Source organism: Narcine bancroftii, chromosome 3, assembly GCF_036971445.1.
Source record: "Narcine bancroftii isolate sNarBan1 chromosome 3, sNarBan1.hap1, whole genome shotgun sequence".
NCBI classification, from domain to species: domain Eukaryota; kingdom Metazoa; phylum Chordata; class Chondrichthyes; order Torpediniformes; family Narcinidae; genus Narcine; species Narcine bancroftii.
The window spans coordinates 51,342,504-51,363,984 of NC_091471.1; the positions used below are offsets into that span (position 1 = coordinate 51,342,504).

The 21,481-nt window shown below is 43.5% G+C and overlaps 2 long non-coding RNA genes across 2 annotated transcripts in view; one reads left to right on the top strand and one right to left on the bottom strand.

The window, feature by feature from the left end:
- Positions 1 to 270: 270 nt before the first annotated feature.
- LOC138757162 (uncharacterized) overlaps positions 271 to 21,481 on the bottom strand; it is a 95,061-nt gene continuing 73,850 nt past the window's right edge. The window contains exons 2-3 of the long non-coding RNA XR_011353383.1: positions 18,581 to 18,693; positions 271 to 374 (exon numbers count right to left, since the gene is read on the bottom strand). This is a non-coding gene — a long non-coding RNA (uncharacterized lncRNA). The remainder of the gene's footprint in view (positions 375 to 18,580; positions 18,694 to 21,481) is intronic.
- Positions 1,297 to 18,556, top strand: LOC138757163 (uncharacterized). The gene is made up of 2 exons (XR_011353384.1): positions 1,297 to 2,455; positions 17,337 to 18,556. It is a non-coding gene; the product is annotated as an uncharacterized lncRNA (long non-coding RNA).

Consider the following 21,481-nt stretch of genomic DNA (forward strand, 5'->3'; position numbering starts at 1 on the left):
CTTAGAATATCCTGTAGATATTGCATTGGGGAGCATTATTTACCCTCAAATACACACTGAAGAACAGAAAGAGCAGATCGCAGTATCCACACTAATTGTCTAAGTAGGGCAGAGCTCATCCAGAGGATTCTAGAGCACAGAGATATTGTTGAAGTATACCAACGGTAAAATCTATTTCAATGTAAACACAGTATGCATGATGAACACGTGTGGATTGCATCAGACAGAGTCATAAAGTCATACAGCACAGAAGCAGGCCTTTGGACCATTTAGTTTGCGCTGAACTATTTATTTTGCCTACATCGACTTGCACCTGGACCACATCCCTCCCATTCGATGTACATATCAAATCTTCTCTTGCATTTGTGCAGCATCTGTGAAACAAGAAATTGAGTTAATGAGCTGTATCATATTGGATGCAGCCTATGCCTTTTACCCTGCGATATTCATTATCATTTTATAGTTATGTACAACTGCAACTCTTTTGTTGTTCCGGAGGTTGAAATGAGTTGGATGCCTCACTGATGTGACCATCCTATAAAGATGGCCAGATTTCAGGGGCACCTTGATCCCAGGTGGCAGATCCTGATGCCCCCACTGTCCCACCCTGACAGTCTGTTGGCAGAGAGTGCTGTGAAAGGTTGCTTCAAGTTGGATGTGCCCTTTATGGATCAACGAATATGGAGAGCAAGCAATAATACGGTACTGAAGTTGCATGATCAGTCATGATTTTATTGAATGCTTTTTTTTTCTTTGGCTTGGCTTCGCGGATGAAGATTAATGGAGGGGTAATGTCCACGTCAGCTGCAGGCTCGTTTGTGGCTGACAAGTCCGATGCGGGACAGGCAGATACAGTTGCAGTGGTTGCAAGGAAAAATTGGTGGGTTGGGGTTGGGTGTTGGGTTTTTCCTCCTTTGTCTTGGGTTGGGGTTGGGTGTTGGGTTTTTCCTCCTTTGTCTTTTGTCAGTGAGGTGCGCTCTGCGGTCTTCTTCAAAGGAGGTTGCTGCCCGCCAAACTGTGAGGCGCCAAGATGCATGGTTTGAGGCGATATCAGCCCACTGGCGGTGGTCAATGTGGCAGGCACCAAGAGCAAGCTCAAAGGGCTGAATGGCCTAGAACTCCACCAGTTTTCTATGATAACTATTTCTAATTGTGTCTGATAATAGTTACTTTGAAAAACAATCAAATTAGATTTTCTAAAATATCATTTAAAACATTTCAACATGTATTTATAAAATACATTTAACTAATATATATAAATTCAAAACACTAATAAAAATAAAGGGGAGAAAAACCTTCACTTCCTTTTCCATCCAGGCCTTGTCAGTTGTTTGTGCAAAGATGAAGGGCCACATGGAGGTGTGCTCAGCCCCTCTATTCTGCACCAAGACTTGAAGTTAAGTCTAGTGGTCGAGCAAAAGGTTGGATGCAGCAATATGTCATGTTTTCAAGATTCAAAATTCAAGATTCTTTTATTGTTATGCAATAAAACAGAAATAATATTACAAAAAATTGTATTTAGTGTGCCATAAGGCAGTCAAAGATTCATCAGTAGCAGAAATAGCTTAGTGCGCCTCACAGTCAGAGAAAGAAAAGCAATAGAGTGTCCCTTAGGGGTCACTGAGTGTCCGTGGATTCACTTCCATCACTCCCGTTGCCTCTTCAGCCACACAGTCTAAACAAATGGAAACCCAATCTCCAGATCCAAACCTCTGACATGATCTGGAAGCCTTCATCACCCAAGGCCCCTCAGGAGCCCCTCGCCTGGCACCTCCTCACATCCCGGTACACATACCTGGTACCCCTTCAGCCAGCCTCGAGCTAGTCTCCAGCAGTCCGCACCCTAGTGTGAGTCCTTTGATTGCAAGTTGTCAGTAGCCAGTATCCTGCGTGGGCTCGTTGCCTTGAGTCACCAACAGACTGCTGCCTGTGTGTTCTTCAGCCGCCGAATCCCTCACTGGCCCCCACCATGGTCACCGACCCATAGGGATGTCTCCTCCTCAAAAAGGGTTGCTCTCCCCATTTTCTGGTGCCCTGTGGCAGTCCACTGCTTCTCCAGAGTCCGTAACCCCCTCAAGGTTACTAGCAGCACAGACACTGCCTGGCTTGACTCCAGACCCCAAGGTCACATGATTTTAAAATAGAACACCATTGGCTCCTTTAACCGGCCATTTAAAGCCTATTCAGTAGCAGTACAGGATGGTAGAATCCTGCAGAGGAGCTCAGTGTCTCCACTCTCTGCTCTCCCCAGGTCTGCACCAGCAGCAGTGACTTACAGTGAAATTCTGACTTCCACAGCGCAACGTGCATGTATAGATATCCAGAATTTATTGACTCACAGACTGATCCTCTGCTCTGGTGAAAGGTCAATGACCTGAAACACTAACACCATTTCCTTCTCTTCCAGTGCTGCCATTGTACCTGTGGTTTTTGGGGATTGGATCCATCCTTAAGGGTATTGTATCTACTTGCCATCCATTTTCATCTTTCAGCCAAAGTACCTTCCTCAGCCTGGCTCAGTTGTATCTGTTCTGTGGAGAAAGCTAAAGTTGTGTGATGGTGAAACTCAGCAGGTCCAGAGCACCCCATAGGAAGTAAAGAGTAACCAAAGTTTTGGGCCTGGCACTTTTGTCAGGAATAAGAAAAAAATCTGCTGACACCTAGGCCTGAAAGATTGGTTACCCTTTACATCCTATGGATGCTACGTGACCTGCTGAGTTTCTCCAGCACAATTGTGAATTGCACTTGTCCCCAGCATCAGCAGATTTTCTTGTTTAACCATGTTAAAGTTTCAGCTCATATTAATGCCTAGGCCACATATAAAATGCTATTTGTTATACTATACAGTCACCCTATTGTAAAGCATAAATAAAGATTTTGCTCTATATAGGATAAATAACACATTTATGCCGAATAACAGTTCATTGGTATTCATCAGCCCTTGGGTAAAATATAATTTGCAACATATGTTCAGAACATATGCCTTCTGGAAAAGGAACCCTTTATTATTCCCAGCACAAGCATTAGTGTCTACAATCCAGACAATCCCAAAGGTATGATGTTAAAATATTAAAACAGATGACAGAGGTACCAGGCACATTTTTATATTAGTGTTGGCTCCAGCATTACAGCAATGAACTTTGTCATAATTAAATGAACTAAGTTTCAACCCAGGATTGAAGGGTTAGGAATGAAACAGAAATCCTAGTTTTACATCAAATACATAACGATTCTCTTAACTTTGAGTTGTGTTGCAAATCAGCAGAATATGAGTGAAACACGAAAGCTTGCAGACATTGTAATTGCTCAGGTCTTGCATCGACCACAGGAGGTAAAGATATATAACTAACGTTTTGGCCTGAGCCCTTTATCAAGGTATGAGGTAAAGGAAAGCAGGTGCCTGAATAAAAAGCTGGGTCAATCTCAATCACTAAAGATTCAACAAAATTCAAGTAGAGCTGGTGATAATAAATGTCATGAGTGAATTGTCTTGACAATGTATTGTTTATACTTATATTTGAGAATATAATAAAAATTTCTGTGAACAGACTTTTGAAGAAAGAGAAAATAGAGCCATAGAACCAGAGGGACACTACAAAACTGGAACAGTCCCATTGGTCTATCTGCTCCATGCCAAATTATTTATACTGCCTCATCCTATCAACCTGCACCCAGATCATAGGCCTCCATCCCCCACCCATTCATATACTCTTAAATGTCAAAATAGAACAGCACCTCCGCAAGCACTTCGTTCCACGCTCGCCACCCTCTGAGTGAAGAAGATGCCCCTAATATTTCCGTTCATCATTTCACCTTTCATCCTTAACCCATGTCCTCTAATTATTATCTAATCCAGCCTGAGTGGAAAATTCCTGTTTGAATTGATCCTATCTATACCCTTCATAACTTTGAATATGTCTATCAAATCTCACCTCATTCTCATATAGTCTAGAGAATAAAGTCCTAACTTAGGCAATACCCAAACATGCTGGAGAAACTCAGCAGGTCATGCAGCATCCATAAGATGAAAGGGTAACCAACATTTTAGGCTTGGGCCCTTCACCAGGTACATACTTCCCTATACTGCCCTATCTAATGCCTTAATGGAAATCCAATATTTCACACTCTCTAGTTGGGACCTCTATATTTTGATTAAGAGAACTTTCCTGAACACATTTTACAAACTCTATTTCCACCCTCTTACAGTTTTGAGTCCCATTTAATATGTGGAATGGTAAAATCACCTCATATTACAAGATTATCCCTCTTAGAACTATCTGCTAACTCTACAAATTGTTGCTCCAATTCCTGCTATTGGGTGGACTATAATAAAATCCCATCATTCCCTCCATGCTCATCCTTTCTATTTTTGTCTTTGTCTGTGTGATGCGCGTCGAAAGAACCAAAGACTTGTTGATCCAAACCAAGGCTCTTATTAACTAAAAGACTGGAGCATATCACAAGTAGGTCGACCAGTCCAGAATGACCTGGTCTGGCTAGGAGCAATCCTTTAAGACCTGCCAGTAGGTGTGGCTCTCAGCCAATCACAGTCATCCTACACTACCATCTGTACATATGTACATATACACATTGGTGATAGAATCTGTACTATCACAGACTGCAGGTCTAAAAACATCTTTTTCCATAACCACTCCACTATCTGCTCAGGCAGGAGTGAAAATCAAAAGTGTGCAGAGGCTGAGATTGTTGTAAAAATGCAAAAAAAATGCTGGAGGGACTCAGCAGGCCTCACTGTGTCCTTCTACACTGGATTTCTCCACCCCCACGTGTAACAAAGGCAGGCTTCACATTGTCCTCACCTGCCATCTCACGAGCCTCTGCATCCAACATATTATCCTCCACCATTTCTACCACCTACTGTGTGAGTGAAACACAAAAGTCTGCAGATACTGTCATTGTAGTAAAAACACAGAGATGCTGGAGGAACTCAGCTGGTCTCACAGCATCCAAAGGAGGTAATGATATATTACTGACTTTTCAGGCCTGAGCCCTTCTTCAAGAAATGAATAAACAAAGAGACAGGCATCTGCATAGAAGACTGGGGTAAAAAGGGAAGAATGGGATGGGGAGGAGAACAGGAGAGGAAAGGTGAGAATTGATTTTGGCAATGTGAAAGGAGACAGAAGGAAAAAGAAAGAGAAAGAGAGAGAACACGAGCACTAGAGGAAAGGAGACATGGGGAAAGATGGGTAGAAGAATTCTAACAGAAACCACATCCAGTTAGAGGGTGCCCAGACAGAATATAAGGTGTTTTCCATCAATTTGCAGTTGATCTCGGACTGCAATGCATGATTCCATGGACAGAAATATCAGCAAGGGAATGGGGCATGGAATTGAAATTCCCACTAAGAGATTCACGTTCTTGCAGTGGACAGAGCCAAGGGGCTCAACAAATCAATCTCCCAGTTTGCGTCCAGTCTTTCTGATGTAGAGGAGACCACAATGGGAACACCAGATGCAGTGTATGACCACGGCAAATTTACAAGTGAAGTCTTGCATCACTTGGAAGGACTGTTTGGTGCCTCAAATGGTGGTGAGGGAGGCAAGGTGGCTGCAAATGGAGCACTTCCTGCAGTCACAGGGGTGATGACAAAGGGGTGATTGATGGGGAGGGAGAAGTGAATGAAGGAAACATAGAAGGATCAGTATCTGTAGATGGCAGAGAGGGGAGGCCGGTTCTCCTGTTGTGGTCTCATCTACATCAGAGAAACTGAATGCAGATGGAGAGATCACTTCATTGAGCACCTTTGCTCTGTCTGCTGCAAAAGCAGGGATCTCCTAATGGCAACACATTTCAATTCTCTATCCATTTCCATGCTGACATGTCTGTCCATGTTGTCATGCACTGCCAGACTGAGAGCACCCGCAAATTTAAAATTGGAGGAACAACATCTCCTATTCCATCTAGACACCCTCTGACCTGATGGCATTAACATCAACTTCTCTGGTTTCTGATAGCCCCTGCACCCCATTTCTTTGTCTTTCCCTGCCTCCTTGCCTCTAGCTCTATCTCTCTTTTTAATGATCATTAAAATTAAAAATTATAATTTAAGAATTATTACAGAGGGTATTCAGAGAGAAATATTTTCACATATGGAAGAATACAACTAGAGGCTAACATTATATAGTTGTCACAAATAAATTCAACAAGGAAATTCAGAGAAACACTTTCCCCAAAGTGAAGTTAAAAAATGTGGAACTCATTACCACAGGAAGTGAGCTCTAGTCTTGTAGTAAGTAGTGTTGATAGACTTAAGGACCAGCTGATCAAGTATAAGAAGAGAAGGGAATATTGCAAGATGGGGGAGGGTTGTGTGTCACCATAATCACTAACACGGGGTGAATATCATGTTGTTGTGGCATCTAGATCGGGTATCAGTACTCAGATGTTGTTACACACAAATGTTAGCCCATTCTTAATTAAATGAGTTGACACAGGTTATATAGTTCTGTTAACACAAACCAAAAGAGAGGATGATTTCTAGGGAGGCAGGGAATGGGAAGGATGGGATTTCTATCAAGAAGCATCATAGACTCAGTAGTTTGAATGGATTCTTTCAATGCCATGATAATTCTATGATTCTTAAGTTAAGTTCCGATTCTACAATTGAGGGGAAGGTGTATTGTTCAAGATGTTACCTCTCTAGTGAAACGTTGAACTGAAGCACTTCCTATCTATTTAGATGACTATAAACGACCACATGTCATTATCTAAAGTGCACCTATGAAGTCATTGGGAAAAAAAAACCTCACGGAATCCAGTCACAAAGGAAATTGATTAGCCGGTCAATGCACATAATAACACTCGTGGAATTTCAAAGCATTCCATTATTTTTAGCAATGGAAATGTGTGGTTTTAACTGCATTCATCTGTGTTTTACAAGTCTTGCCAGAGTTTACAAAAATACACAAAAGGTCCCTGTGAGGCCAGAAACACAGTAATTCACAACACTTGGTAGTTTCTGCCAGAGTATTCAATCCTCCTATGTTTACCTGTGAGGCGCATCCTACACAAGGCCCCACTGAACCTCTGTTATGTCAGGCCTAAATATCAACTCAAGTTTATTGTCATCTGACTGTAAAAGTACAACCCAACGAAACAGCGTTCTCCGGTCCTCGATGCACAACATGCAGACATACAACCAGACATAGCACACATACAGAAAAATAATACATGGGCAGGACAAGTGTTTTATCTATTAAAAAAAATAATAAATATTGTTTTGTACAACCGAGAGTCTCAGACGGTTAGTGGCAGCAGTTCCTTTGGTCGTTCAGTGTTCTTGCTGTCTATGGAAAGAAGCTGTTCCTCAGCTGATGGTACTGGCTCTGATGCTCCTGTATCTCTTCCCTGATGGGTGCAACTGAAAGATGCAGTGGACAGGATGGAAGGAGTCCTCAATGATTTTGCACACCCTCTTAAGACAACTATCGCAGAAGATTATGTTGATGGTGGGGGGGGGGGGGGGGATCCTCTCTGCCAGTCTTATGATCCTGTGGAATGATTTCCAATCTATTTCTCTGCAGCAACTGTACCACATTGTGATGCACCCAGCCAGGTCGCTCTTGATAGAGCTGCTATAAAAGGTTGACATAATGATGGCCAGTAGCCTTGCCCGCTTTTGCACCTATATGAATCTCAATCCAATTTCTATCATTTAGCCAGATTTCCAGGCTGGTGTTTTTTTTTAATAAGGTGATCATCCAAAGCGATTATGCTTGCAAGTGCCATACAAATTTCAGCACGTTCTATTGTTCCAGCCATTCTCCATGGGGGGCTCTATGACCCTCCTTGGGGACCATGCCACATTTAAGTAAAAGCTTCATTTTCATTTCCACCAATTGTCCCCTTTACCCTGTGACTGCAGGAAATCACTTACACAAACACCTCCTCCCTCACCATCACCATTCGGGGCCACAAACAGTTCTTCCAAGTGAAGCAACATTTCACTTGTGAATATTCAGAGGTCAACTACTGCACCTGGTGCTCTGGTTGTGGTCTCCTCCGCATCGGAGAGTTTGGGCACAGAATGGAAGCTCGCTTCATTGAACATCTTGGCTCTGACTACCCCAATAGCACAGATCTCCCAGTGGCCACCTATTTCAATTTCCCATTCCATTCCCTTGCTGATATGTCTGTCCATAGTCTCATGCTCTGCCAGACTGAAATCACCCGCAAAATGGAGGAACAACGCCTCATCTTCAGCCTGGGCACCCTCCAACTGGATGGCATTAACATTGACTTCTCCAGTTTCTGTTAAAATCCCTACTCACCCACCTCCCCCCCATCATCCTCTGTCTCCTTTCTTCTAGTGTTCTCTCTCTCACTCTTCCCTCTTCCCTCTGTCTCCTTTCACAGAACCAAACTCAATTCTCACCTTTTCCTCTTAACTCTTCCCCCTTTCTCTCCCCAGTCTTTATTCAGACACCTGCCCACTTTTAACTTATACCTTGAAGAAGTGCAAAGGCCCATAAAATTGGTAATATATTTTTGCCTCCTATGGATGCTGCAAACCTTCTGAGTTTCTCTAGCATTTCTGTGTGCTTTTACTACAATCACAGCATCTGCGGACTTCCATGTTTTACTCTCACAATTAATTGAGGCAAGTCTGAGGTGTAGATTTGAGCATCACAAATGTAAAAGGGAGTGACTGTAACATTTATTATGAATACAAAGATAAGTCTTACAACTACCAAAATGGAAATACAAAATAGATGCCCAGTGAAAAACAGATTATATTGGAAATCTTTGTGATGACCACTGTTCCAAGCCCAGAGGACCCCAAAACCCAACAGCAGTAGATATTCACCAAGACAAATGGTAACTTAAGCAAAAGTTTATTTTAATTATCTTTAAACATGAAAACAGAATTACACTTGAACTTATCACTATTAATTTACTTTACCTAACTTAACCCCTTTCTAATTCTAAGCGCACACGTGTGTAATGTGTGTGTAAATTCAGAAAAGTTCTTTAGTTTACAATCCAATCTCACTTCTCATTCCTCCAAGTTCACTGGCTGCAGGCAATTCTTATACTGTGCACAAAATTTAACATTGTATAAAGTTCACCAGGCTTTGGTGCTTGAAAGGTAAATGGTTACTGCTCAGGAAGGTTCTTGTTGGTTTTGAGACATCCACAACTGATGTACTTCCAACAGTCACCTCAGTATCTTGCTGATGAAACTTGTCCCATCAAGGTTCTCCAGATGCTAACCTCTTTCTTTCAGGTAACCACAGAGTTCCTTTCTGTTTCGCTTATTTCAAGTGAAACATTAGACAGCCAGTCCTCTCCTCTTGCATGAACCACAAGGTCTTTGGCCAGGCTATCTTCCAAAAGCTTACCAGCTTATCCTGTTTCAATCCCAGCAACTTCTGCTGGCTGACACTGTCAAGTGATCTCTGCTTTTCTCTCTCTCTCTTACTCGCAGAGACTGAGAGAAAGCCTGTTTTACTCTCTCTGCTTACAAAACCACATAACCCTCTTACAACAGGAAGTCTCCTGCAAACAATAGCAACTCCAGCCTGCTCTTTCATCTGTTGCCTTGATAAACAATAATCCATTAGTGACATCTTTTGAGTACTCTTCAAAGCTTTTGCAAAAAGGTGTGAGAAGTCACTATGTCTCCAGTATTTCAAATAAGATCTGTTTTGAAGTGTTTGCATGTGACCGACTCTAACAAACCTTTCCCAATTTATTTCCCCAAAACATTTCTATATATTCTGTCACATCACAAAGCATATTGAATGGATGCAGGTGCTTGTTTTAAGTGAATGACATTGTCAAAATAAGGGCCAATAGGAAAATATTCAGAATGAGGTCCTGTGTAAATGTCAGAAGATAATCCCATTGGTCATAACATGACCAGATATGGTATGTATTTCAGATTAGCAGATTTGTAGGATTATCATTGTAAAGTATGTCAAAAGTAGGAAGAGCCTTTCCTTGGTGGACAAGTGCAGTTGGATCAGCAAAATAGGAAATAAATCAACACTTTGTTGGGACAACAAGGAACAGGCTATAAACGCCAGTTTTCTCAATATACTCCATATTCTGGGAACATAAAACAAATAAATTGGCCCGACCAAGTGCTGATATGCTACTGTGCCTGATTTCCATTAAAGGGAAGAAATGCTAGCCACCCTGATATTTTTCATCTTTATCCATAACAAAAGGGGAGATCCAAGAATCACTTTTTCTCCGATTCTAAGCAAATAATTGAAAAAATGATTTACATGAGCAAGCACACCTGGCTGATCACTCAAATAAAATCATAGCTGATCTGACTTTCATTTCAACTCCATTTTCCTGCCTATCCTTTACTTTTCAAAAGTCGGTCTCCTTCTACTTTTAAAATACTTAAACACTTTTTTGACCATCATTTCAGTTCCAAAGATGCAAAGTAATTTGTCTCATCTCTGACCCCTATTTTCACACAGTGATCTTTCACAATCATTTCCACAGAAGTGAAAATATGCTTTTCACATTAACTATATGAAGACTACCACCTTTCACTTTTTTAAACTCAAGTAGATCCAAGCCCAACCTTGTCACCCTACTTCATGAGATAACTTTCCCACTCTAGTTATCTTCTCTGGACTGTTTCCAAATTGCCTCCATCCTTCCTTAAATAATAAAATCAATGCTGTAAAGAAAGCAGCCAGTACTTGCAGCGCTCACAATATCCACATATGCCAGATATTAAGTTGAATTAACACGCCAATCCATTCAATTTCCACAAAGAATTTCAAATCAGTAGGTAGTAGTAGCATTTATTGTCATTTAAAACCAGAGCACAGTACATAGTTAAAAACAAATTTACATCCTCCAGAAACCACAATGCTACCCACATAACCACGATTACACATCAGATAACACAAGACGCCATTTCTGCTCCAGATAAAACAAAAGATAAAAATTACTGTGCTGATATGTTTCCTCCATTGTATATAGCTATTCCGCAAAGCAGGACGTCAAGCGCTGAAGAGCTGGCTCTGAATGGGCAACTTTGCGGAAACTGCCAAAATGTTTGGCCTGGAAGTCAGCCTGAAGAAAACTGAGGTCCTCCATCAGCCAGCTCCCCACCATGACTACCAGCCCCTCCACATCTCCATCGGGCACACAAAACTCAAAACGGTCAACCAGTTTACCTATCTCGGCTGCACCATTTCATCAGATGCAAGGATCGACAATGAGATAGACAACAGACTCGCCAAGGCAAATAGCGCCTTTGGAAGACTACACAAAAGAGTCTGGAAAAACAACCAACTGAAAAACCTCACAAAGATAAGCGTATACAGAGCCGTTTTCATACCCACACTCCTGTTCGGCTCCGAATCATGGGTCCTCTACCGGCACCACCTACGGCTCCTAGAACGCTTCCACCAGCGTTGTCTCCGCTCCATCCTCAACATCCATTGGAGCGCTCACACCCCTAACGTCGAGGTACTCGAGATGGCAGAGGTCGACAGCATCGAGTCCACGCTGCTGAAGATCCAGCTGCGCTGGATGGGTCACGTCTCCAGAATGGAGGACCATCGCCTTCCCAAGATCGTATTATATGGCGAGCTCTCCACTGGCCACCGTGACAGAGGTGCACCAAAGAAAAGGTACAAGGACTGCCTAAAGAAATCTCTTGGTGCCTGCCACATTGACCACCGCCAGTGGGCTGATAACGCCTCAAACCGTGCATCTTGGCGCCTCACAGTTTGGCGGGCAGCAGCCTCCTTTGAAGAAGACCGCAGAGCCCACCTCACTGACAAAAGGCAAAGGAGGAAAAACCCAACACCCAACCCCAACCAACCAATTTTCCCTTGCAACCGCTGCAATCGTGTCTGCCTGTCCCGCATCGGACTGGTCAGCCACAAACGAGCCTGCAGCTGACGTGGACTTTTTACCCCCTCCATAAATCTTCGTCCGCGAAGCCAAGCCAAAGAGAAGATATAGCTATTATTGGTTAATGTATACATGGAGCTGGCCCGCCCACTGATGACTCATACCCTATGACTCCTCCCCCGTGGTCTTGGGTCATAAAAGTCGAGCCACCTCATCCTTCCCTCCATTCCTATACCTGGATCTGGGCCAGCAAGGTTCTTCTTAATATTAAAGCCTATCGTTCCCTCAGCCTAGTCTTGGTGGTTACTGATATTGCACTACAATATAATATACAGAAACTTATTCCTCCAGTAATGGAGAAGCTGCTGCGCCCCGATTGGTTTGAAGTGGACTCCCAATCTCCAAGAGCATCTGAACAGTATAAGCAGTGGATCAGCTTCGGCAATTTCCTCGAGGCCGCTGCCGAACTGGTCGACTCTAATGAAAAGAAGCTTAAAGTTCTACAAGCAAGAGTCAGCCATAGGGCTTTCCAAGCCATCAGGACCAGTGCTACTTACGCCAAGGCGATGGCTGAGCTTCAGGCCCTCTACGAACCAAGGGTCAACGATGTCTTCTCACGTTACCTCTTGGCCCCAGTGCATCGAAGACCTGGTCCGGGATGCCTGTGTGTCGGGGTTGAGATCCAACTACATAAGGCAGCGTCTGCTCAAGGAAGACCAGTTGCCACTGAAGCAGGCCATACTGCTGGTAAGGACTCTAGACTCAACCCAGCGTCATGTGGAATCGATCACAGGCAAAAGCTAGCCCTCCATGTGTGCGCCAAAAAATGCTGGCATCTTGGGATATGGCCTCGGGACAGCTGACCTGACCATGACAGCAGTGGCGATCGAACTCCAGAAGTGCTACTTCTGCGGGCAGATGGAACACCCGCAATGACTCTGCCCCGTGAGGGGTGTTAGCTGCTCCAGCAGAGGAAAGAGGGGACACTATCTGCAGGTATGTAAGGCCAGAACCCCACCACGAAGCAGTGCGGCGTGCGCAACTGATGAGTCCACACTTCTGGTGCCGATCGCGTGTGCGGTGAGAGGAGCGCCATCTTAGGTGTTGCTGCCCTCATCCTTGACATGGACTGCGCAGTCGCAGCCAGCTTGACATTATTTCTGCCTTCTTCCTCGACTCGACAGCCATGACTACGTGGTCAACATGAAGGCCGCCATCTTGTGCATCAGGCCACCCTGTTGACGACAAAGACAACAGGCCAGCCCTCATCTGATCGCCCACTCCATGATGCAGGTCAAGGTGCATGGACATAGGATTAACTGTTTCTTCAATAGTGGCAGTATGGAGAGCTTCATCCAGCCAGATGTGGTCTGCAGACTCTCGCTCCCAGTCTTGCCAAAGAGCAGCCCCATCTCATTGGCAGCAAAAGACAATAAAGCGGACATTAGTGGGTATTGTGTGGTGACTTGATGGTGGGGAGGAACGTTACAATAACTTCTCCTTACGGGTCATGCCTCAGCTCTGCGTGCTAATCTTCCAGGGCCTCGACTTCCAGAGTCAGTTTAGGAGTGTGACAATGGCGTTCAGAGGCCCTCAACCGCCCCTCATGGTAAACAACCCACAACTTACAGACCTCGGATCCCCCGACGGCAGCAGCGGAAATAGATATTGGACTCTCCAGTGGCAGCAGTGGATCTCAGCCCCCCCCCGGCGGTGGCAATAACGGACATCAGCCCACCTAGCAGCGGCGGTTGACATCGTACTGCCCCCAGCAGCAGCAGCAATGGACATCGGATGTCCCCCTGGTGGCAGCAACAACAGACATCAAGCCCCCCCGGTAGCGGCAGTGGATCCCGACCCCCACCTGGTGGCGACAGCAATGGACATCGGGATCCCCGGCGACAGCAGCAGCAGACATTGGGTGCCCCTGGCAGCAGCAATGGCCATTGGGCCATCCCCACCCCCAGCAGCAGTGGCAGACCTCGACCCTCCCAGCAGCGGAGGCAGAGTATTTTGGGAGGCAGACTTCAGTCCATGCCCCCCACCTAGTGGCACGGTGGCAACGTACATCGGGCCCCAGCACTCCGGTGGTGGCAGCGGTGGACCTCAGCCCCCTAGCAGGAGCAGAGCCTCGGTGACGAGAGGTCATTGATGGGGGACGAGCAGATCAACATGGCCGAACAGCAGTTGAACGCGGACGAAAGCAGCTTCGCAGGCGTGACAGCTGTAACTGGTGACATCTGTTGCAAATGCTTCTAAATCAGAGCAGGTACAGTCGGGAAGAGCCACACTGCGGAATGGAGGAGGTCCCCCCATAGACAAAGCCACACTGATTATGGTCCACACAGGTGACAGCATGGTGGGAACAAGAGGATTGAAAATGCCCAGTGTACCAATAACTCAAGGCCCACAGGCACCAGTAACTCCTCTGTCACCTGATCCTGACAAGGATGAAACTGAGTACAACTGGGATCCATCTGCGTATGGGGATGAGTCTCCAGTCTTTTGCCAAAATACGAGTGGATTTTTTTTCGAATACAGGCTGGAAGCAGAGAGCATTGCATAAAACAGGGAGAGAGCTGGTACACTCCCACTGAGTTGAAGGGATGGCAGGTCGTGCAAGTAAAAAAGGCTGGAAAAGAAGCATTCGCTATGCTGGCTGTCCCTTGCAGGGTCTGATTCAAGATGGCATTCTAGAATCCGCACTCAGCGTCCTGCACCTGTACTGCCTGCTCTGAAGGCATGTCCCTGACTGAACAGTCAGGCTCTTTATTCCGTGCAAAATACGCAATACAAAAATTGAATCATGTACTGTTCCAGAGAATAAGGAGTCTCTGAAGAATATCACTCTATGACCTGTTGCAAGTACACCTGTCCTTTAAATGACTCCAGGCAGGTAGATCACCTCTCTGGGACACTGGCCTTTGAGCGAACGCCTGCACCAAATGCCACAGTCATTGTTCCAGTTTCCGAGGCCTTCACCATTACCACAGGGGGTGGCACTCACCCGGCTCAGCTGTTCGGGACTGGTGGTGTTCGAAGAGGTACATCTCATTCATGGCGGACAGCCCAGAACTTATCCCATACACCCCTGATCACCCTGCATTTTCACAGACAGCACTCTCTCCAAGTAGTCAGTTGGTGGCCCCTCATCTAGACACCCATCCAGCAGAATAGCAGGCTATTCTTATCTCTGCTCCCCTGAATGTGGTGATATGTTTCCTCCATTGTATATAGTTATTGTTGGTTAATGTATATATGGAGCTGTCCTGCCCCCTGATGACTCATACCCTATGACTCCTCCCACATGGTCTTGGGCCATAAAGGTCGAGCCACCTCACCCTTCCCTCCATTTCTATACCTGGATCCGGGCCAACAAGGTTCTTCTATATATTAAAGCCCATCATTTCCTCAGCCTAGTCTTGGTGGTTACTGGTAGTGCACTACAATTACACAAGACTAAAACAGACCTACACAAAACTACATAATGTTAAAAAAAAGTGTTAACAATACAGTAAAAGATGAAAAACTAGACAATAGGCATAGTGAGGACAATCACATATCAGAGACTTAGATTTTAGAAAGTCCAGTGGCTTGAAAAGAAGAACCACCACACACTAGCTGAGAGGACTTATCTTCTCTCCCACTCTCTCTCTCTCCAACTGCCAACTGCCAGAGAGCCATGTGGCTCTCTCACTTGCAAAAAACATTGACAGTTTTTTGACAGTTGGAGAGAGAGAGTGGGAGAGAAGATAAGCCCTCTCAGCTAGTGTGTGTGTGTGACACTGAAAGAGACTGAACAGTCACGGCTGAAACAAGCCAGGAAGAGCTGGTTGGAATAGAAAGTTCCAGAGCAGTAGGTGGCTGGAAGTGCTATCTGTCTGATGTTTCTCTTGGAATCAGAGAAACAGAATGGAACTCTGTGACAGCCCAAAGAAAGAGGTTACCATCTGTAAAAACCTGATGGGGCAAGTTTCATCAGCGAGACCTTGAGGTGACTAATGGTGGTACCTCAGTTGTGGAAATCCTGGAACAACAAATCTCTCTCTGCAAACCCTACAAGAACCTTCCTGAGTGGTAAACATTTACCTTTCGAGCACCAAAGCCTGGTGAACTTTATACATGTTAAATTCTGTGCACAGTATGGTGATTGCCTGCAACCAGAGAACTTGGAAGAAGAGGTGAGATTGAACTGTGAACCAAAGAACTTTTTAAAATTTACACACAGGTGTAAATTTACATAAAGGTGCACTTAGAATTAGAAGGGGGTTAATTTGGGTTCGTTAAATATAGAGATAAGTTAAGGTTTGATTCTGTTTTCATGTTTAAAGTTGATTAAAGACAACTTTTGTTTTAAAAACCACTTTTCGTGGTGAATGTCTGTTGCTGCTGGATTGTGGGGTCCTTTGGGCTCGTAACAAAACCAAGTAAAACACAGTGCAGGATGCAGTATCACAGAAATAAATAATTTAGTACAGAGCAATGGCAACATTTTATTCATTTGAGGTCCATTTAGAGGCCCACTAATGGCAGGGAAAGAAACTTGAAACGAGCGGGGCATGATCTTACACTCGTCAATCTTCTTCCTGATGGGAAGAGAAGGTGAAGACAATTGGCCGGTAGGCTGAGTCTTTCAATATGGTTTCTTCTTTTCCAAGGCAGCAGCAGGTAGTCTAGATGGAGTCAATGGAGGGGAAGTGGTTTGTGTGATGGTCCGAGCTGCATTTACAATCCTCTGCAATTTCTTGCAATCTTGGATGCAGCAGTTCTCATATCCACTCTGGGAGGATACGTTCAGTAGTGCATCTGCATAAGTTGTTGAGTGACACAAGAGTCATGCCAAATTTCTGAGGAAGTAGTGGCGCTGGTGTGCTTTCTTGTCCATTGCATCAATATGGATGGACCAGGACAGGTCACGAGAGGTTCTTAATCTGAGGAATTTAAAGCTGTGTACTACCACCAACTGAGCACCTCAATGAGTCTAAATACAATGTGATCAAGTTATAATGAGTTAGATTTTGTCTCCAAAGGATAAATTGATGCATTTTTAAATTATGTGGAAGAATTCAGAAAATTAAGCCTGCAGACATTGACAGGTTTCCATCCCACCTTCCTCTTGGGAGAGCATCCAACAAAAGAAAAATACTTATTTTGTTCCAGTCCATTTCCCTGTCATAGTTCCATCTCTTGAGATAAATATTTCAAAAGGCCATTAATTAAGAGTCAATTAATGTACCTGCATAATTGAAGTGTAGTGTTAGTGTTTCTTATGGGCCAGAGCTTATTTGTTCAAAGCAAATCAAAATGATGAAATCCAGTGTCTCCATAAAAATGTATTACTGATAACATCCAGCACTGTAAAATTCAAAAACATTTATCTTGTTTTTTAAAAAATTTCTACATCTTTTAACTAAATTTGTCCAAGCTCCAATAATCAGCTGAGTTAGTGAACTATGAAAACTTTTGTATATTTATACAGATTAATTAAGACCTAAATGATGTTGAATTGAACATGGACCTTCCTTGGAGACAAAGAATTTAAGAATTTTTTTTTAAAGAAAACATATTTTATGCCAACATTAAATACCTTCAATACCATAGTCATACAAATACCTATGGCCTTCAATACTATTATTCCCTCAGTGCTAGTCAAGAAGCTACAAAATCTAGGCCACTGTACCCAGCTCTGCAACTGGATCCTTGGCTTCCCCTTATTGGAAGACCACAGTCAGTACTAATTGGAAAAAAACATCTCCTCCTCACTGATTACCAATACAGACGCACCCCAAGGATGCGTCTTAGCCCACTGCTCTACACATTATACACCCATGACTGTGTAGCCAGACACAATTCCAATGCTTCTACAAGTATGCCGATGACACCACAGTTGTCAGCAGAATCACAAATGGCAATGAGGAAGCGTCCAGGAGGGAGATGGATCACCTCATTGAATGGTTTATCGACAACAAACTTGTGCTCAATGTGAGCAAGACCAAGGAGATGATTGTGGACTTCAGGAGTAAGTCAGAGAAGACCACCCAGTCCTCATTGAGGGATCAGAGGTGGAGAGGATCAAGAACTTCAAATTCTTAGGTGTCAACATCTCTAAGGATTTGTTCTGGAGCCTCCATGTTGATACAATCTCAAAGAAGGCTCGCCGGCAGCTATATTTTGTGAGGTGTCTGAGGAAATTCAGCATGTCACCAAAGACTCTGGGAAACATCTACAGGTGTACCATGAAGAGCATTTTAGCTGGTTGCATCACTGCCCAGTATGGAGGTGCCAACTCTCAGGATGAGAATAAGCTCCTGAGGGTTGTTAACTCGGCCTTCAATATCACAGGCACCAGACTTCACTCCATCAAGGACATCAACATGAAATTGTGTCTTAAGAAAGCAGCCTCTATTCTCAAAGACCCCCACCACCCATGCCATGCCCTCTTCACTCTGCTACCATTGGGTAAAAGGTAAAGGAGCCTAAAGACGAGCACTCAGCGGCACAAGGACAGCTTCTTCCCCGCTGCCATCAGATTCCTGAATAATCTATGAACCAAAGACACTGCCTTACTTTTCATGCACTATTATTTTTTATGTGAATGTCGTAAGATGGTTATAATACGAATGTTTGCCCCATGACGCTGCTGCAAAACAACGAATTTCATGACTTGTTCACGACAATAAATCCTAATTCTGAATCTGATTCATGTTTTCTCGATCTCATTACCTTATGTAAAACCTGTACTTTTGCACAAGATGGCCCGGATCACATAGATTTCCAGCGTTTTTGCCAATATCTTCTTAAATTATTTGCTGGCCAACAGAACACCTATGGGAACACTGAATAAGAACATTAATCAAGGTTATTTTTAAATTTAAATTTGGCATCTCCTAGTTGTTTTGTTCTACATAGCTTCAGAGCATTTATGAACTTTAAATCCATGTTCCTACTAATTTGAAAGGCATCAATGTTTAAATGAACAATCTTAAAGTTTTGATTAGTTTTTAATCTGTCACCAAAGCCGCTTGCTCTGAATCATTTCCCAAACATTTAGTTCCATCGCATTCAATTACATAAACTGGACTCAGTTTTCAGAAAAGCCCTTTTTTTCTATTCTCACGGTAAGGTAAGCAGCCAACACATATGGTTGTAGGCAAGGTCAGCTGATACTTGTAAAACTTTTCCAGACTTCTTTAGCAGAATGATGGTTCAATACACCACAAGTCCTGACACACCTTTTCACATGAACTACAAACTTTCTTTCCAAAAGAGTTCTGTATTTTCTGAATTCTCACTGTGTCTGAGTAGCTTTTATTTTCCGAGAGATTGATAATAGATTAATATTCAATGTTTAAAATGGTAATAATCTACAGCAATAAAATTCAGACGAAGGATGCTCAACCTTGAACTTTAATCTGTGTCTCTACAAAAATGCTGCATATTTGCTGCATGTTTTCATCATGATCCGTTCCAATTATTTTTAAAAATTCAATTGACCTTTTAAGGAGTTTGGACCATTTCTTTGAAACAACCCGTTAAACCACCATGTTTCCATTTTTTAAATAATTAATGTATAATAGTTGTATAAGATTAAGCTGTATATTATAAGGATACATATTTTTTACATTACTCCATTTTGTCATGCATGTCATTGTAAAATTTGACTGCAGAATGAAACTCTCACTGCACTTCAAAGTACAATTCAAAGGCATGATCTAATTTATTAAAAACATTGTTGTCAGACTTTGAGAATGATAGACTATTTTTAAAATAGCGAGCAGTTCATGCCAATGCTCCGATTGGAAAACAAAAGTAGATTGGAGAAAGGAAAGAAAACAAAGTTAAGGAACTAAAGTTGGAAGACACCCTTGATTGAAAAAAAACCAAGTGAGATGGAAGGAGAGTTCACAGCTTTGACATTAACAGTAGAAAGAAACAGAGAAGGAGCCACAAAAGTTTTCAAATCCCACTGTTCATTGTGAATTTTTCTGAACTGGTCTTTCTGGAGAAGAGTATCACCCAGTTAGAGACAGAGCTTCATGTAATCCACTCTTTATTGGAGCAGCCAGTTTGTAAACCTGGTTCAATCAATGTCACAAGATATAACCATGTAATTTAGCCTACTAAGAAATCAGCATCTCATCAATTTTAAGGTCACAGTTACTCTCACATCTCATAGGTATATATCAGACCACTACTCCTTTAAAAGAGTCAAGTGTCATATGTCCAAGATTACCAATGTTGCACAGATAAGTGGCAGTGTGGGATGAGGAGGCAGCAGAGAGGTTTTGAGATGCAATCAAGTGAATGCAAAGACATGGCAGATGGTACATTCCCTTGCAAACATCTGAGTACAACAGGGAAAATAGCATACTGCAGTTAATCGCGACACTACACTTAGAATGTTGTGTAAAAATCCTACTGAAGAAAGGATATACTTATGACAGAGGAAGTGCAGCAATAATTTGTCATATTTGCTTCTGAGATAGAAGGCTTATTGTGTGAAAGATGATGACGAGGTTTAGCCATATAATCTTGAGCATAAGTGATGACAACACTTAACACTGGTTCTCTGCAAAGATGTGTGATCAGTCCCCTACTATACTTGTTCTACACCCACAAATGAACAGCTAAATGCCATTCCAACTCAATCTTCAACATTAGGAAGATGAAGGTGATGATTATTAACTTCATGAGACAGGACGGAATCTACAGCTCTGTCGACTTTAATGACACTGAATTAAATTGGGTAGATAGCTTCAAGTTCTTAGGAATAGGTACCTCCAATTACCTGACAAACACTTTTATGGAATCATCAAGAAAGTGTACCAACACTATTTTCTCAGAAGACTAAGGAAGTTCAGCATGCCCCTTTGGCCACCAACAAGTTCTACCAGTGCACAGTCAAAAGCATACTTGCTGGACTCATCACCGAGTGGTATGGGAGCTGCTCGGCTCAAATTCAGAAGAAGCTGCAGAAGATGAAGGTCAGAACACAACTGTAGCATGTTGAATGACTCAAAAACTTGATGACTCAAACCAAGGCTCTCAGCCAATCACTACTATTATATGTAAATATATACATTGGTGATAGTATCCTGTATGATCACATTCACCCCTTCTTTAGGAACTGACCCCGGGTGAGTAAAAAGAAATGAAAGAGAAAAAAAAGGGGGGTATAGCATGCAGTGTTCATGGGCTGTAACGGTCGGGAGGCCTGATTATCTGACATGATCGCCGTCGCGCTAAGATCGGGGTGGCTGGCGGAGTATCATCGCTGAGGTCTCCGGGTGTGGGCACAGTTTCGCTAGTCCACAGTGGTCGTTGGCCGTGGGCTGGTCCGATCTGCTGCCCTTGTCATCTGCGAGGTGCTGCTGGTCCCGTTGACCCGGCATGTAACCTAGGGGAGGATTGGGTGGAGGTTGGGGTTGGAATGTGACAATGTTAGACTGGCTTGAGCCAGGTCCCTTATTGAGACCGTGTCCTCCTGCCCATCCGGGTACTTGATATAGGCATAGTGCGGGTTCACGGGGTTAACAGCATTACCCGGTCGAGTATGGGGTCATTTTTTGAGTAGTGGACATGACTTCTCAGCAGGACAGGTCCAGGGACTGTCAGCCAAGCTGG